The sequence below is a fragment of the Python bivittatus genome, unplaced genomic scaffold, assembly GCF_059951505.1.
Source record: "Python bivittatus isolate LINGU-HERP-01145 unplaced genomic scaffold, Pbiv_v1 ctg000340_np1212, whole genome shotgun sequence".
Classification (NCBI taxonomy): Eukaryota; Metazoa; Chordata; class Lepidosauria; order Squamata; family Pythonidae; genus Python; species Python bivittatus.
Genome location: NW_028277056.1, coordinates 2,839,497 through 2,845,724, shown reverse-complemented (window position 1 = coordinate 2,845,724; position 6,228 = coordinate 2,839,497).

Genomic DNA, 6,228 nt, shown 5'->3' with positions numbered 1-6,228 from the left:
CGAAAAGCTGTTTCTCCAGGAGGAATATGGTTTACTTGTGAATGGCTTAATGCCTTGCCCTTTGCAAACCATGCGTTATGGCTTAATGTGTGAACCCAGCCAAGTCTGGGGAGCAGAGCAACCTCGGGTAAGGAAAGCGTGGTGTAACAGGTCGCGTGAACCAAGCGTGTGTCCGCCATCATGCTAACACGGCTGCCCTTCTGGCTTCAAAAATAGAGGACAGGATTTCACCCCTGGGGGGGCAAAATATAGGTCCACCCATTTGCACCGTTCAGCAACATCCCTGTCCCGCTTCTCTCGCTTTCTCAGAGTTGGCGGAGACAGATGAGCGATTAAGGCTGCCAGGGAACAGTGAGCGAGCCCACCCTTCTTGCGTAGGCTTCTGATGGAACCCAGTGTGATGTCATGCTCCCATGACGTCACTGCGATGACATCACGACCCGTGTGATAGCCCTCACCCCCAACCCTGCTGAGGACAGCCCTGGGCTTTCAAGTACGCTCAAGCACCTTCCCACTCAGCATCCCCGACACAGGATGGGGGGTGTCTGCCTTGACCCCAGCCCCCCTGGGCCCCCTGCGAGGGGACCAAGGAAGATGTCTTTATTTTTATTCATTTCGTCAGATTGACTTACGACTTATCCGGGGGAGCGGGGTATAAACCTTGCAGCATTCTTAAATGGGCACCGGATTGTAGGAGGCCAGCTTAGATGCTTCCCCAGGTCTTTTGCACAGTTTCGTTATCAAAAGCGGTTTATTCCTTCTCCCTTCCACCCCCACCCCCCACATCTTTGTTATTTTCACGCACTAGGAATTTGCACTGGCAAAACCTAGAAAAGCAGAACTTTTTTCTTCCTTTTCCCCTCCTCTTTCAACAGCCTCCTCGCCCCTTTTGGTTTTCCTCCCGATGTTTCCTGTTTTGTACGTTGGGGGCCTGTTTCCTGCCCACGCTAAATGTGCCTCTTTGGGGCTGGCGTGCGGTTGCTGCTTTGACGCTTTTCTGCTGGCACGGCAGGAATGTGCCAGCTGGTGGGGCGACCCCCCTGGAAAGGGCCATTTTGGAGGTGGCATTTGTTTCCCTCTCCTGGGGCAAGATACCGTGGCCGACTCCCCCCAGGCAAAATTCCTTTCCATGCAACCTTCTGACACAGCTGATAAACTGCCTAAATTCTCACAATATTGGCTTTCTGCTAGCACAGTGTTTTTCAAACTTGGCCACTTTAAGACGTGCGGACTTCAACTCCCAGAATTCCCCAGCCAGCCCTGCTGGCTGGGGAATTCTGGGAGTTGAAGTCCACACGTCTTAAAGTGGCCAAGTTTGAAAAACACTGTGCTAGATGTATGGTGACGCATGAGGAAGGGAATCACTTGGTGGTCACCTTTCCTGAGAGCTCAAATGAGATGAGCTTCAGGGAGACTGTGCCTATTAGAAGAGCATTCGCACGACACCCCTGTAAGGTAGGCTCTGCTTGTTCTCCTTTAGTAGGAGAGAAACAGGCGGAGAGGAAATGACTTGCTTTTGAATTCTGGGTCAGCAGTGCAACTGCGTGGAACTAGATTACCTACTTCGTAAAAATGTCATCAGGCGGATGGGGGCGCATCCGTGCAAACGGCAGGGGGCTGTTAACGATCCCCATCTGTGGAAGGGAGACGGGAGGGGGGACGAGGTCATCCAGAGTCCTCACGAAACCAGCCAGGATGGGCTTGGCTGATGTGCTGACCCCAAATTATTAGCTGGAGAGAGATGAAAAGAGAACATACCGGGAAGGGCTGATTTGCGTCAGAAAATGCAGCAGGACGAAAAAAAAAATCCTGGAATTCCCCTTGCCTGCAGCTGGAGGGATGTGGTGCGATGCAGAACACAAACCCTTCCTGTGTTTTTCCTTGATTCTCTGGCATCATTTGCGGAAAAGGCCAGATGAACTCAACTCGACACTGGTGCGCATCCATGCAGTGTGTGCCGAATGGGTGAAAAGGTGGGGTGTAAATCTGGGCCATAAAGAAATAAAAGATATAGGTGTATCCCAAGGGCCCTGAGAACCTGCACCGCCATCCCAAGATTTAAGGCGGGTGCAGTTAGATCAGCGTCAATATTTGCACAATGCTCTGCTTGCGTAACAGACAGCGCTATAAACTAGCCCCAAACTGTGTATCGGCCTAAAATGTTGTGTGAATCCTGCCCATCGGATTGGTTTAGGATTCAGTGGGTTGTGTGAACACAGGCGACTGGGAGAATTCCATCAATCAAGATTTACTTACCATGGAGCAGATTCAGTCTCTAAATTGCAAGCAAGCAAAGCATTTGATGGCTGACGTCGTGCAAATTCATTTGCCGGTGATGATCTGCAGCAGTGTGTTCCAAATTTGGTACGTTCTACTGCCTTGAGACTACAGCTCCCAGAATTCTTAGCTGCGAGATGTGGAATTCTGGGAGCTGCAGTTCCAACTATCTGGGGATGCCCCCATTAGGAATGGCTGGATGGTAGTTCAGCGCAGTGTTTCTCAACCTCAGCAATTTTGAGATGTGTGGACTTCAATTCCCAGAATTCCCTAGCCAGCATGGGAATTCTGGGAGTTGAAGTCCACACATCGTAAAGTTGCTGAGGTTGAGGAACACTGGTTTAGCACATCTTAGAAACCTACTCAGTGATTTCCAAACACAATCAGCAAACAGGTACGGCTCGATCTTACTATTTCCCCACCGACTAGCAAAGGTTGCCTCTGCCCCATTTTTGGAAAAGCTGAGGGACAGGTTTGGGGATGACCCAGAGGACTTTATTTCTCTGTCCTGCAATATTGCAAATTGCCCAAATTAGGGGACCTCCCCCAGAGAAATGAGAATCTTGGGGACTCTCGCAATGCCAAGTTGAAATCCTCCTTCTGCTTGGGGAAGTGCTTAATGGAATTAGCATTATCACCATGCAAAGTGTATCTTGAGAGCCGGCTTGGTGTGGTTGTTAAAGGAAACGGGAAGATGGCGAGTTCTAGTTCTAGATTGTGAGTTCTCTTAGCCCAGGAAGAAGGCAAGGGGGGACCATTGCCAAAAATCTTGCCAAGAAAACTCCAGGGACCTGTCCAAGCAGTCACCAGGAGTCTAGACCAGCATTTCTCAACCTTGGCACCTTTAAGACCTGTGGACTTCAACGCCTAGAACTCCCCAGCCAGCAAGGCTGGCTGGGGAGTTCTGGGAGTTGAAGTCCACAGGTCTTAAAGGTGCCAAGGTTGAGAAATGCTGGTCTAGATTGACGTGAAGGCCCAAAAAATATTGGTGGGAATGGAACCAGGAGATCTCCAGAAGCCAAACTGTTTTGAACCCCCACCCTCACCCCAAAGACTCTAACACACACCCTCAAATCCCCACGTCATTAGAGGTCCTCCTGCAACGTGGCAAAAGGGCTGGAGACCATCCCGTTCTGCCCCTCCCTGCTTTATGCACGTCACCGCGCAGCAATAAAAGCAAGACCGTATTTTAACGTTCCTCTGAAAGGCAGCATTTCCGCTCATCCCAGCTTTGTGGCATAAACACGTTTCTTATCACGTCCTGCCACCCAAAAGGCGGAGATGGCAAACCACTTAAAAAAATTAAAAATGCTGCCCCAAAACCTGCAGGGATGTGTCCAGGCCGTTGCCAGCAGTCAGGACCGACTCGAAGGAGCGACAATAACCACAAAGTCCAGTCGACCCGTGAGATGGTGTGCACGGATGTGGGCGTGATTGTCCGTGAGTGAATGAGAGACAGAAACCCAAAGACAGTCGGAGGGGGAAGATGCAACTTTTCACACCCTGCTGTGGCCAAGGAGCAAGGGGATTCCTTCGCACGGCTGGGCTGGGAACTTTTTGTGAAACTCCCTTCTTGGAGTTACAAACCAGAAGCTAGCTGGAAACGGAGCTGGCCGGGTTCCCTGTCACGTTTCCAAAAGGAACCGGATTTCTTAAGTCACCGTGACTTCCTGCCTTCTCGTAGGGCCTTGCTTCTGCAGGCCAAGAAGAAAAAAAGCGGGTCTTCCTGGTGGTCCCGAAATAAACGGGTGATGCATCCTCTGCAAAGACGGGGATGCTGAATGCACGCCTCCAAATAGAATCAGGCCAGTGTAAGCATGTTATGCAGCTACATGCTCAGCATTTATAGCACAGTTGGGACTAAGGCATTCAACTGGAAATTAGGAAGCCTGCGAATCAAAATTTGCATGCATTAACCCAGTGTTTCTCAACCTTGGCAACTTTAAGATGGGTGGACTTCAACTCCCAGAATTCCCCAGCAGCAAGGCTGGCTGGGGAATTCTGAGAGTTGTAGTCCACCCATCTTAAAGTTGCCAAGGTTGAGAAACACTGCATTACCTGTCTGGTTCTACAGAGAATCGGCCATGAGGAGGCAGAATGAGTTGCAGCTGGTGTGCAAATGCTATAGCCAAAGTGCCAATGGGTGCCAGGGCATTCAATTGGCGCCCATTGGTGCCATTCAATTAGCATCCATGATCGCCAGTCCTAAACCCACAGCGGTAGGCACTTAGGCATCACCTGACCCTTTAATTCCCCACAATCAATGAACAACGCTCCATTCTTGTCGTAATGACATATAATGTTTCTTTTCTCTGTTGTATTTCTTTCATGTTGTTGTCAGAGCACTTTCTATGTGTTTCTCTTCTCCACAGTAAGAAAAATAAATATTACATTAAAAAAAGGAGCAATGCTCCATCAGACATCTAATTCTATTATTATTATTATTATTATTATTATTATTATTATTAATTAAATTTATATGCCGCCCATCTCCCCCAGAGGGTGACTCTGGGCAGCTCAGAATTAAAGCAAACCCCGAAAACAGTTAAAAATATAAATATCCACATTAATTCGTTAAAAAGTCAAACTATATAAAAAGATCATATAAATAAAAAAGACTGGGGCTCCCATTGTATGACCACAGCCACTCCCAGAATTCCCCAACTGGCTTCGGCAGGGGAATTCTGGGACTTGCAGTTCTAACGTACCTGGTGGGCACCTGGTTGGGGAAGACAAAAAGTGGGAACCGGGCCAGCATTCCTCTCCTGTTGCTGGTGCGGTTCGGTGAACACATCCCGTCATCTTGATTCTTTCCCCACTTTTTAACAAGTGAGAAAGTCAACAAACGCCAAGAGCGACCTTACACGCTCTCTGAGCGTGACGACAGCATCTTTTTGACCCTTGTTCAAGAGTTGGCAACTCAGAGGTGGCTTCGCCGGTGTTCGTCCCACCATGCAAAAAATTTTTCATTCTTTCTTCCTCCTTTTTATATAGTTGACTGTATTATTATAAAACACAAATACGGTAGTATATTATATTATTTTGGTACCGTGGTATTTTTACAGCGTGGACTGGAGATGGTTCAGAGTGTGATGTTTAGATAACTTAAACCTTTAAAGAGAAAGAGAGAAAGCTCATGTCAATATTGACTGTGACTTCTAAAGTGTTGATAAACATGCCATTGCTTGAATGTGACATCTAAAGCTGGATGTGGCATTAAGAAACAATCGCAAAAGACATCAAGTTTCTGTCTTAAGCTTAATACTTAACACTAAGGTCTCCATTTTATATTTACTTATCGCTGTTTCAGCATATTAAACAAAACCAAAAGTAAACAGCCACAACAATTAAAAAGCTATTTGGTTTCTAATTCGCCTTTCTCGTGACTCTTCCAATTTGTGGTGTTTGTAAACATTTAGGCCCCCTTAGAAACCAATAATGTGTTTATATTTACCACGCTGTGTAATATATTGTATATATGGGAACCCTTCTTGCTTGAATTTGGTTAAACTTCTGTTCTAAATATATGCTGTTAATTTTGCCACTAATGCATATTCTCCTTCCCGATCAGATATTGTCAGAATTGTATCATTCTTCTATTTCTGGGAGTTGAAGTCCACCCCTCTTCAAGCGGCCAAGGTTGAGGAGCACTGCGTTATAAGATGTATTGCGCGTAAGACCTTGAACGCCCGCTCGTGTTTTATTTGTTTTTAATGGCTTTTAAAGCTTTGCTCTGTTGAAATCCACCCGTCTTACAGTGCCCAAGCTTGAAAAGCGCTGCCCTAGAGCGAAAAGGGAGTCCAGAACAGGCCCCTGCCCGCCCCACGGAGTTCCACCCCACTGACTTTCCATCTTTTCTTGCGCCCCAGAGAGAGGGAGAGGATAAGCGCCCAGGCGCGGACACCCGGGCACGCCCCTGGGCGGGGCCGGGGGCGGGGCGGCCCGCCCCCG